The sequence below is a fragment of the Hesperophylax consimilis genome, chromosome 27, assembly GCF_061612785.1.
Source record: "Hesperophylax consimilis isolate HC1 chromosome 27, BYU_Hcon_1.0, whole genome shotgun sequence".
Classification (NCBI taxonomy): domain Eukaryota; kingdom Metazoa; phylum Arthropoda; class Insecta; order Trichoptera; family Limnephilidae; genus Hesperophylax; species Hesperophylax consimilis.
In genome coordinates this window covers 15,045,025-15,058,247 of record NC_142862.1, presented here as the reverse complement: position 1 = coordinate 15,058,247, position 13,223 = coordinate 15,045,025, and the positions used below count along the sequence as shown (strand labels likewise).

At 32.2% G+C, this 13,223-nt stretch overlaps 1 protein-coding gene and 1 non-coding gene across 3 annotated transcripts in view; both read right to left on the bottom strand.

Moving 5' to 3' along the window:
- Nucleotides 1-13,223, bottom strand: part of LOC149410641 (scavenger receptor class B member 1-like) — a 196,673-nt gene that overhangs the window by 31,344 nt on the left and 152,106 nt on the right. The window lies entirely within an intron of this gene.
- TRNAV-CAC (transfer RNA valine (anticodon CAC)) lies at nucleotides 3,704-3,776 on the bottom strand. Its single transcript has one exon. It is a non-coding gene; the product is annotated as a tRNA-Val (tRNA).

The window sequence follows — 13,223 nt, the reverse complement described above, 5'->3', positions numbered from 1 at the left end:
GTATATTTCAACAGTAACAATGTGGTATACGGTACACTGTGGGGATGGCAGAAAAAGTCGAGAACACCCGAGGAAGACGCCACAAATAATTGCAAACGGCAAAATGAAGCACTGTAATGTACGAAGAAAGGGATGTAAGGAGAATGCACGACATGGAAGTGAACGTAAGAAGAAGTCAGGGACACCCGAAGATGATATGGCACGATCAAATGGCATAATAAAATTGAGTGAAGAAGTTGAGGACGCTTAAGGAAGATACGGCATGGAACAAATACTTGGATAAAATAAACTTTTTCAAATGTGTAACAATAATTTTATTTCCACCTAAAAACTACACCCAGTTTTCATGTACACTAGTACAGTACAACTCCAAACTATACATAATCCCGAACAATGTCGAGTACATGCCAGCTAGAAGATAATAAATGAAATAATAATAATAATAATATTGGACAATTTGTATAGCGCAGCTTTTGTGAGATATCACCTCAGGGGCGCTGTACAGTTGATGCAGGTATTACAAAAAATATAAATATTACAAAAATGAAGTGAAGTAAAATGAAGAACAGGAACAGGTGACATGAAGATAGAATATAGAGATTCTGCAGTAAGAATCCTAGGTGGTGAAAAAACTGGACCAGCTGCTGCACAGAGAGAGTCCACAAACAGTGCAAGCACGAGGTTCGTCATCCATCCAGGTATGTGTCTGCTGCTAATAAAGCGCTGACACCATATCCTCACATAGATACCAGGGTTTTATTAGTGAAAAATGAAAAGAATGAATAAAAATTGATTAATAACTTGTAATTATGTCACAGATTGACAACCTTCACGTAGGTTAGGTATTCTCAGATGATCCCATAAAAAAGAGAATTTCCAGTCACAGTAGTTTTGCACATGCGAAGGTCAAGCGCCAAGAGTGAAGCATGTTCGTTTCATGACACAAGTTAAATAATATTATTTATTTATTTGCTCTGTGTAAATAATATGTACTTATTGCATTATTACAAGCAGGCACTTAACATTCGCGAAAATGTTTCGAGAAATGGGCTAAGGTCGCTTACTGATTTATTTTATTTGTCAGCAGTTATGGTTAGTGTACGGTGTTGCCCCGGGTTTAGCAAAGGAGGGTATAACTCCGATTGGAAATTGGAACCGAAGAAAAAAACACGGTAATACCCGTGGTCTGAAACGTCACCAGTACTTCCACCAGTGAAAAACTCGTGCTGGTTTGACATCTTAAGAGGATGCTACAAGCCGAAAATGTGTATATTCTTGGTATACCTTATATCGTAGGTAATAGGCATTAAAATCGCTTCACAAACGGGGTCTAGATTCAATTTCAAGCACAAAACTGGTTTTTACTTATTTTGTAAATAATCTTATAAGAAAGCAGAAAAGTTAATCAAGTGAAACTGTCACCGATAATCTTAGCTATAATACTGTAATTTTTATCGCTGATTCCTTTATGCGTTCATATATTTCTATTGAAAAAATATTTTTTGTAGTAGTTTGCATTTATATTTTTTATTGGGTATTTTATTTTTTATTTGTATTCTACTCAAGCGAAACGATAGGAAAACCTTCAATTTAACTAAAGCATATTTTTGGTATTCATAATGTAGGTACATCAATTCGTTATAAAGCTTAATCAGTAAACTTCGCCTTAAACTTGAACTGTGCTGTTGTGGAGATTTGGCAGATTTTAATATATTGTTTATCCGATATAAACGTGATGTCCGCCAGTTTGTGGCTCGCAGTTCTCCATCGGGACCAAAAGGCAGAGTAATTCATTAAGAAATTACGCGACACCTCGTCGAGATCATGAAAAACCGACATCTTTAACACAAAATAGGACCCGATGGTTCAAACCAAAAAATGGGAATCTCTCTTTATTTGTTCCTAATTTAAGCTTTAAGGTGATGCCATACGTAGTAATGCAAAATCATGTGTTTTTTGTTTGAAAATTTGGTCGCCTAGAAATGTTTCAGATGCTTTTATTAAATACTGCGAGTATAATACATCTTGGCCTTTGAAATAATCGACTATTCTTTAGATAAGTCTTTTTATAAGCCCAGAAAAAAATAATGTAAATGCCAATGAAAACTGCTTTAAAGTTCAAAATCTCCTACTTACGGACCCATTTTCGGCTATGATTTTATTGTATAATGTGGAAAATTAAGTTATTTATAATTTAAAGATCGAACAAAAAAATTATGCCTGAACATCCACAAAATAAAATGAAAGGCACTTTTTGGCCATGTTTTTTTCTTGCATAAATCAAAATAGGCGGATGGTGTTAAGTGGGAATTTAAACCTTATCGCCATCTACGTAAGGGTTGTTTTGATAGCGGCTCAATTTAAAATATTACACGACGTAGTGCATCGCCTTACTAATACCTCCACCCTTTGACATTTCATGCCATGTTCCCGCCAGGATGGTGTGGATTGTGATGCCTGTGATGCCATATTGATGCCTGTGATTGACAGATTATGTGATTATATCACGCAAGGTATAATCCCTTCGTTATACCTCATCAATTAATGATCCTGTAATGTATAATTTATCGTCTTACTGAAATAAAAATATTTAACATGTAACTGAGTTTTTAAATTTGCTTTTACCAGCAGAGATGTCAAAATTGTATACTGTCGTAGGAAAGCGCTGTCCTGAGAAAATGATCAGTAAAGAAATATACTAATTATCGTAGGACAGCACATTGTCAGATTGGAGCCTTGTTGATGTGAGAACACATTTCAAACATTTTATTTTATTTTTTAGGCTAATGGATGGGGTAGGTTCCGAATGAGAATTATATTGTTTATGGTCGCGCATTTTTTTGTGTTTCTTCTATCCTCATCTATGGTTTATGACGTAGTCACGTAGTGGCCAACTAGTTTCATACATTCATTTTAAAGGCTTACCAAACTAGCGCTAAAAATATTATAATGGTGTTACGAAATGTGAGATGCTATTGAAGATTTAACTTATCAATCGCTAATAAATCATATAGAAATACACTTTTCTATCGATTTTCATATTTTAATTTATAATTATATTCGGAAGGCACAATGCAGTCAGTATTCGAATAAACTGGAAAATTTAAATATGTTTAAAATAAACATTGGTTCAATAATTCACATGCGATTAAAAGGTAGTTACCAAAATTTTAATCAAATTAATCAATTAATAATTCAGTATTATTAAATGTTTATTTCTTTTGTTTAAATTTTTGACAGATGTCATAATTTTAGTGCTAACGGTGCCCATTTAAAATTAAATTGAATTGAATGTCTCTACAATAACTATGTTTTCTTTTTTGAAAGGCATTGATTGATCCCTAGACAATTTTATATTATTTTTTTAATACTTTTAGCTTCGCAAACCCTACAATTAATTATAACATCTTGAAAAAATTATAAAATATATTTGTTGACCTAGAAATTCTGGACAGAACGCACCTGTGCAAATTTCAAGACGGCAGAGTTAACAGTTACAAAACATAATTTTGAATGTAATATTTTTTATATAAGTATTTTTGTCACAAGTTTTTCGTAGTTAAAAGTTAAAATGCATAATTGTAAAATGTACAAATTTCAAGATACCAGAACACCGCCCGAGTTACTTTTAAATGGATAAAGAGCTTTTTTATGTTAAAAATTACGAAATATATATTTATGTTTTTCAGGTAATAAAAAAAATTGTTTCCGCCCGGGATCGAACCGGGGACCTTGTGCGTGTGAAGCACACGTGATAACCGCTACACTACGGAAACCGACAACAAATATTATCAGAATTATGTTTATTAAAGCAGCCCCAGCATTTCAAGCCCGTTTAAGGTGAAAAAAAATCAATCCGAAAAAAAAAAATTTTTTGTACTTTGATCATAGAGAATATACAGCAATGACTATAATACAAATATTTTCTACTATGTAACTTTATTCAAAGGTGTAGATGTATTTTAAAAAATCTTACCCAGGTAAAAACTCTTAATACATAACAAAAGTCCTACCCAGGAACTGGAGTCGTCAACTCAACCAACCTCACCAAATGCCGATCGGGTAGGACCGACATTTATTTCATATATTAACTGCCGTAATTTCATACGATTTCAGAGAAATGCGTTTATATCTGAATGTTTCTGGGCCTCGTCCATGAGATTGTAATCGTATTTATTGAAGTCTCAATCCCTGCATTACCGAAATTTATTTATTATTTATTAATTTTCGGGAAATCAACAGTTTAAATTTAATAAGTTTGTACATAAGTATTATATGGCTAAAATAAAACCAATTGTGGATTTCCTCCTTATGACCTTATCTCTACTGAGACAGCATAATATCATAATAAGGAATAAGTAAATTTAATTTGTGTGAAAGGAATATGAATTAAAAAATGCATACAAACAAAAAATTATATAAAACGAAAAATATACAAACCAATACATTTATAGCCACCGAGAGACGTTGTAGATATAAATCAAATCATAATAGAGATATAAACAATAGAGACATAAACATTATTCACAAACCATCAGAGAAATATTCTTTTATGGACCTCTTGTATTTGGTAAGTTCGCAACTGAAAATATCAGCCTTGGATAATACGCTATTGTAATTATGGCATGGTCTGTTCAGGCAAGAATTTTGTTTAGCACCATCTATCAGTATCCTCTTAAACTAATATCTAGGAAACCACCGTTACATTGAGAATAAAATTGAGACAATTAACCTGAGGGAATTCTTCTTCTCTAAATATTATAAAATAAAGTCGTTATTTAAATAATATACTCATAAACAGTGCCGTAGTGTGACTGATAAAACATATTAAAATAATATTTATTGCTCAATAAAGAAACAATAAAATTGAATAGTTACATAAAATAATAAATTTAAAGTATCAATATAGTTTGACAATAATCTGCAAATAGTATAAAATAAAGTTTCTATCCACATCTGTTTGTGCTCTTAGTTCTTCTAAACTACGTAAAGGGTTGGATAAAGTTTTTACTATCTTTTACAAATTTTTTTCAGAAAGGTTTGTATATATAAAAAATGTAAATTATGTTTATATAAACTAGAGAAACGTCGATGTTTTTTGTAATCAACTTGTAAACAAATATTTTCGGGCGCTTACATTGCTAACGCTGGATAAACTTTATGAGATACATCGAAATAATGTAATACAGAATTGTAAATCTTAAACAGGCCTACAGAAAAGTCTGCAATGGTATATGTCCTAAGGATAATCCCCAGCAACGCCGGGTAAAAGCCATCTAGTAATATATAAAAATTCAGCCGGCGTATGTTTGTTCTCGCAAAACCCGAAAAGTAGTGAACCGATATCGCTGAAAATTTCATAGGTTGTTCTTATTAGTGTCAAGGGTGTTCAGAGTTTTGAATGGTAGAAGTCGGGGACGCCCGAGGAATACACCGGACTGAGACACAGGGTCGAATTAAGAGGAAGCTTCAAGCCAAAAATGTGTATATTCTTGGTGAACCTTATATCGTAGGTAATAGGCATTAAAATCGCTTGACAAACGGAGTCTAGAAACGTTTGATTTCAAACAAAAAACTGGTTTTTATTTATTTTGTAAATAATTTTATAAGAAAGCAAAAAAGTTAATCAAGTGAAACTGTCACAGATAATCTTATCTATAATACTGTATTTTTGAAAAGTTGTTTCCTTTATGCGTTCATACATTTCTATTGAAAATATATATTTTTTAGTAGTTTACATTTATATTTTTTTATTGAGTAATTTATTTTGTTATTTGTGATCTACTCAAGCAAAGCGATAGGAAAATCTTCAATTTATCTGAAGCAAATTTTTTTGTATTCATAATGTACACCAATTCGTTATAAAGATTAATCAAAATAGTGATTTGGCATTAAGCTTTGTCTTAAAGTCGATATAATGTAGTTTTTTAACAGTAACATTGTGGTATACAATAATGAATAGTGGAAGAAGTCATTAGGAAAAGCGATGCATTGCGAAATCCACTAGATTTATTAATTCTCTCCGCTACAAATTACTCTACCTATAAATTATAATACCCGTGATCTTCTATTTATAGAATTTATTCAATATATACTTCTTTTATTTACGTAATAATAATGTTTAGATAAAAATGTAATCATACCTAATAAATATCTTACAATTATAAATCAGTTAAAATTGTATTGTTTTCAATAATAATGTAGGTACTTAATCTTATTAAAATGGTTGTAAACAAAAAAAAATATTTTTAATTTCCGGAGTCCATTAATTGAATGTATAATCTTTTTTTGTGACGGAAATATTTATGGTTAGGAAGTAGGAATGAATAATGAGGAATGAATAATGCGCCATAGCTAAAATGAACATCATCGCATTTTGCGAACCAGTTTTTTAAAATTGTTTTTAAGGCTAAATTCTTGTTTATCGCATTCCTAATATTCAGGTTTAAAATTAAATTTTATTTCCTGTGGATTTTTAAAGAATTATTACTATTTTTATGGAAGTGGCGTGCAATGCGTTTTGACCGAAGGTAAGATTTGGTTTTTCAGTGGCGGAATCAGTAAAATTTTAACACCGAACGTTCAAAATAAGAGGATTTTTTTCGGAAAAATTAATTCTTTAAGCCCGCGCAATATCTGGGACAGTTTGTATGGAATAAAAGGAAAAATTATACATGATATTCAAAAAACTATTTGCTTGATATATATTTAAATTCTGCACGGAGAAAAATGTGTATGGCTGATTTATCAAAAACTTGTTGAAAACGTGATGGCATGCCATTTCCTAACAACTATCAGTACATTTAGAATGTATCTGAAAAAGTGTTCATGCAGCTGCGCTCGTTTTTAGCTAGAATTTGAATAATTTGACGAGATTTTTAATAAATCAGGAATATTTTATACCAGTAAGTTTTTTCCGTGTGCGGACTATGGCAGAACCTAAAACTGAAAAGATTAAAATAAATTAATGTGATCAACAACTGTTCAATCATGTACTTTACACCACTGGTATCTCCCATGATTTACTCCAATAGCTTGTTTCATGGCCTTAACCTTTCCCATATCTTTCACTGAAGGATGTTTGATAAAAAAGCAATATTTCATGGTCAGGGTGAAACGAATGCGAATAAACTTATGATAATTATAGCAAAATCTAGTCGGTGAGAAAAAATAATTATTAATTAGATACAAATTTGCCATTTTAAACTTCAACTTTACATCCAGTAGAAATAAATGTCAATAGTTGGTAATAATTGTAGAGAAAAGCCGCCAGAAATGTTGGGTGGGCAAGGGTTTGTAGTTTGTAAAGTAAAAGAAATTTAATTTCATAAAGATAATATATGTAAAAAAATAATTTATAATTTATAATTTATAATTTATAATTTATAATTTATAATTTATAATTTATAATTTATAATTTATAATTTATAATTTATAATTTATAATTTATAATTTATAATTTATAATTTATAATTTATAATTTATAATTTATAATTTATAATTTATAATTTATAATTTACAATTATGGGTGCGTCCTAACTGTTCGAAGCTGTTGGTCACCAACCACGGCCAAAGCCATTTCAAGCAGAATTCGGCCTCTGTGGTTGAGTAGTTTTGAGCTGTAGCTGCGAATCCAGAGGTCACGGGTTCACAATATATATTTTATTTGATTAATTTGTGTCATTTTACAATCGTTTATTCTTTTCAAATAATAAATAATCTATTTGTGGAACTTTCCAAAGTGGTACACGGAGAAAAATGAGTTTTGCTGATTTATTAAAAAATATATATATTTTTAATCTGGTTAGAAACGGGATTGCAGGCTGTTTACTGATAAACTTTCACAGTACATTCCATTACATGCCTGCATTTGCTTTTGCAATGAATTAGTAACATACCGAGAATTTCCTCTAGAAACATCAGAGATTTTAGTAAATCGTCACATCAGAAATAATTAAAATAAACCCCACGGAAAGATCTATTTACTAGGCCCGCTAGGGCAAATTCAACCGTAGGTCAGTGTGTTAAGCCAGGCCGCGCGACGACTATTGTTTGTTAACGACTTCATTACTTAAGTAGATAAGATTCCAACTTTATTTTATAGATTTGCCAGAGCAAATTCACACGTAGGTCTGTCCAATATACTAGGCCCGAGCGTCACATATTTTCGTGTATGTCTTCTTCACTTACATCGTTAAGATTACGACTTTATTCCAAGAAATTCTTTCGCTATGCAACGATCAAGATTTAACACTACCTGCCAATAGCTTACGCATGGCAAACAAAAAATGGAAAAGTAGTTTGACAGGATCGAGGACAATCAAATCATTGACGTGTTAACATCACTCTGGCTACTAGGTCAACAGCATCGGAAAGTCACAAATCACTAGTAGCGCATGCGGTAATCTTTTGACACAAATGTAACAGTTGTTGATCTTGGGTTGTCCTATTTAGCAGGAACTAGGATTGCTATCAGGGGATTTTGGCTTTGTTGACCTTGTAAAATGGCATTTGAAGTTCAATCAATGGAAGTTGAATTAGTAGATTTGAAAATTAGATTAAGGCTCTCCTTTCACAGGGTTACGCAAGTATCGAAGTATCAGATACTCAACGATTTAAGTATATTGGCGACTACCGCCGTGAAAAATTTATACAGAGGTGTTCGTACATAGGCAAACGTTGCCGACATTTTGTAAAATCGTCGGCAACGCCAGTCTCCCGCGAACAGTCATGGGAGATTTTTACTACTCGTCAATACTTTAAACATGGCGTCACTTGTGTCAGACACTTTGTAACAATACGCGTGCTTTCGATCAAAGCTAGGAACGAAACATTCAACATGATATAAAAATTACAGCTACAGCAAGTGTTTGGTTGTGATTGAGATTATGAAAACATTCTAGTGTTGATGTTTCGTGAATTGAACAAAGGTTTCACCGCGACGCAGGTCTCGTGATTTCAGTACCAAAGTATTCGGTATATCTGTATCCCTGTGTAAAAAGAACTTAAGTGTCTTCCAGTGTTGTAATAATAATTTTAGTATGTAAGAAGTAAATAATATTGTAGTAGTCATAGAAAATAATATATTAGGTATAAGATGTAAACTCTTATAACTAAATAAAATATACATTAAAAAAAAAATAAAAAAAAAACGATGGAACGCCATGACTCTCGTGATATGAGTGTCAAGTTTCTGATTCACTAGGTAGTGATATGTCTTCCCAGGGCAACTATTACTGCGTTGATTTGCCTTTATTGAACTTATTAATTTATTTATTTAATCATTTTAAGTCCTTAAGGCTTTTTTATACCAAGAAAATTTCATATAAATACTTTTTGTACCGAGGGAATTTCACATTAAACCTTTTTATACCGAGAGAATTTCATATAAATACTTTTTTTACCGAGGGAATTTCATATACAACCTTTTTGTACCCGAAAGAATTTCATATAAATACTTTTTGTACCGAGGGAATTTCATATAAAACCTTTTTGTACCGAGAGAATTTCATATAAATACTTTTTCAACTCGGCAAATGTGTACTATTTTAATAAAATAATATGTATATATATTTTTTAACAACTGTTAAAATGTGTAGAAGGTAAATATGTTCTAAATAGGTAGAAATTCGGAAAGCATGATCTTCAGGAAACAGTAAATGTTTATAATACAAAAATAATCATGAAAATATAATAAAATGGCAACTTCACAAAACGGTATATTTTTTTAATTTATCCGCTAAGCAGCTTTCGGAATAATCCTTCTGAGCTCAATCCATGCCAAGGAAACCTAACCCCCCCCCCCAAAAATTAAATGTTTCCTTAACTTACTAATGAAGCTGTATTGGGTGTACCTATTTAAATCATAATATTGTTTATTTAAATGTGTAATGCATTTATTTATACATAAAACCCATTTTTAGAAACGTTTATTTACGTCAAATAAACTTACAAGTAACGTAAACTTAAAATGTGAAAAAAATGATAAGAAATATTAAATAGCATCTACATAAAAAAATATTTGAACATAGTGATGATTTATTAAAACAACTAGCTTTACCCCGCCATAAGTTGCTGTGGCTCAGTCTCCCTGTGAAGATGGAGAAACAACCATGCATGTTGCTTTTAGATCCAACAAATGACGCTGTTTTTCAGAAAAACCATGTTTGTCCAACAGATTTTTACCTATCACAGGTGACATCTATGTAATATAGATATATAAAAACACACATTTATTCTAATGCAAAGTTGTGTCAAAATTTCAAACTTCGAACTTCCGGAGATTTAAGATTTTGAACAAACGAACATTTACATTTTTTATTTATACAGAAGATTTAAAACTTTCATCCACAGTTTATTTATTTTTTGTTTCAGCCTATCACGGCCATCTTCGAGATGCCACTAAAATATTAAAAAGTCGTACCTTGGTGATGGTCTCCTCTTTTTTCCTTATAAAGCACAAAAAACTCAACGGCGAATTGTTTTACGTTGCACGCAACGCGGATTTGAACTTACATAGGTGTGGGAGATAGGTACGGTTTAAATTAAAATTGTAAAAATAATAATCGGCTCAGTGCCTGAACTGCATATTTTGGTACACACGTTACATTCTCCAAAAAATATGCAAATTTAACTCTAATTTATTCGTTCACATGAAATGATGTACGATCTTCTCAAACAATGGGCGACAACCTCGGGAGAGGAATTACGCGTCATAATAGAAACGCAGAAAAACAAACGCATTAAAATTAATGGGGACTCCCAATCTCTTCATCAGAGATGATCTTGTTCTCTTTCTGTCAAGGAGAAATGAAAGTTTTAGGGTCATCTGGTGATGATCACAATAAAAAGGATTAAGTGTATGTATTTGAACAGTGGAGTACCTGCCGATAAACTGGCAGCCCCACCAGAATAGATTAGTATGAACCAATACGAGAGTTTCTACTGCTTCCAACCATCTGGAGCCAGTGAGACAATGGCATCTCCAACTGGAATATGTCGTGAGACTGAAGGTAATAGGGAGGGGAAGGAGATGTGAGGGAGAGACAGAAAAGTGGGGGAGTACCTGGCTATTCAGATCACCAGAACGTTGGTTTTACATAAGGGAGTATCTACTCTTTGAAACGTGTCGCAAGTAAACTACAGGGTTTTATTGGAAAACCCTGTAGTTTACTTGCTTATAGAAATCCCAATTATTCAGTCAATTATTAATGGTAACTTTTATATTTGAGCAGGAATACATAAAAAACAGGGTTGTCCAATAAGAGGTGTTATTTTGATTTTTAACCGTAAAAGATCAATGGTTTAGTTTCTTGTGTGGCACGTAGCGCCGTCTTGTTGAAAGTAAACGTTGTCCAGATCAATACCATCCAATTCCGGCCATGAAAAATCATTAATCATCTCTCGATAGCGCAATCCATTCACCGTAACTGTTGCTCCAGCCTCATTTTCGAAAAAGTAAGGTCCAATGACTCCGCCAGACCATAAACCGCATCAAACAGTCATACTTTGAGAATAAAAAGGCTTTTCAACAATAACTCTTGGATTTTCTGAACCCCAGATGCGACAATTTTGCTTGTTGACGAAGCCACCGAGGGGAAATGGGCCTCATCACTCAAGATGATTTGCATTTAATTCACTCAAGTGAATTTTAATAATTTCAATGCGTTGTTGAAGCGTGTATCGTTCTTTTTTTATTAATGGCGTAGTTCCTACTTGTCAAATGTCAAAAAATGACAGCTTCAAAAGTAACATCTACCGAAATAGCGGGCTGTTCAAAATAACACCTATTATTTGAAAATCCTGTATATATTATTTTAATGAACAAATTGTGAAATATCTTAAATTCATCAAATAAAATTAACATGACTTTTGTAAGATACCACACGGCAGAACAGACATTCTAGCACAGTATATCACCGAAAGAGGAACCATGCTGTTAAATGAAATTTCTAAAACAGTTGGAATATTTAATTAGTCTTAAATAAACTTAAAAATTTTCGTCATATTTTTGCAAAATTTTTAGAATGTTAAAATAGAAATCTTGTAATGTTAATCGATGGTGATATTTTTTTTTTCAAATTATCTTATCTTTGCAATACACCATCCACTACCTAAATCTTGATCATAAAAAAAATAATAAAGAAAAAAAAATTGAATATTTAATAAATGATTGTGATGTTTTATTTCCATAATCAATATCTAAGTAGCGCAAAGCCGTAAAAAATCACGGAATGGTTTGAATGAGGCCATCTCCTATTTTTTGATAAAAATGAATTGTATTTAAAGAGTAAATAACGACAGTAAAATTAGTTTTTCGATATCTCGAAAAATGAAGAAGTTATGATCTTTCAAAGAGAACTTGGATAAAACGTATGCAATGGTGTCTAGTGACGTCACACGACACACGATTCAGTACAGTGGCGCCACGCATATACCGTGATGTCACAAGCTATTCGGCCGGCCCCAAGTATCAAAATTTTCACGGCTCCAATCTTCGGTATTTTCCAAAAAATCAACTGATTAAAAAAAAAACTATAAATGTACCTCAATGTAAACAAACAAACATGATATCTCTAATACTTTTAGTCTTATGTTGTTTTTTTAAATTAGCAAGTTGCCGCGCCGCACCCTGTTAAACATTTAAAAAAATAATTGTCGCGGCAGATGACCTCATTCACCACAATTCAGTTCTAATTTTGAAAAGAATTTTCTGATGAAATATTATCGTGTTGGGTGTTTTTATCACTTGCCTGAATTCTCCAAACAAACACTTACATGTTTTTGAAAAGAAACTTTTTTTAAAAGTTCTATACTTCTTTGAATTGTATTTACAGACACAAAGATGGAAACAAAACTGAAATTAGTATCAATTTTTACATAAATCTATTTGAATTTCTTTACTGTTTTCTTGATTGAATGAAGTGACAACAAATTAATCCACTTTCCGACATCCGATGGAGCTGAAACTCGGCAGATATACTTGCTGTCGATGACCATGCATTTTGTGGCACTCATGCACACACAGGCGCTCTTACACGAATTTTTCTGAAATTGGATACCACATTTACGATTAAAATTTTATAAATAAAAATTTACAGCAGTACCAATTAGAATTTCTTCAGCGTCCAATTAGAATATGGCTTAGGTATGAGCGTTGTTTACTTCAGTCCCTGAGGAGAAAGGTTCATTCCTCAGTAGAACCAAAAAACATGTATTTTCAA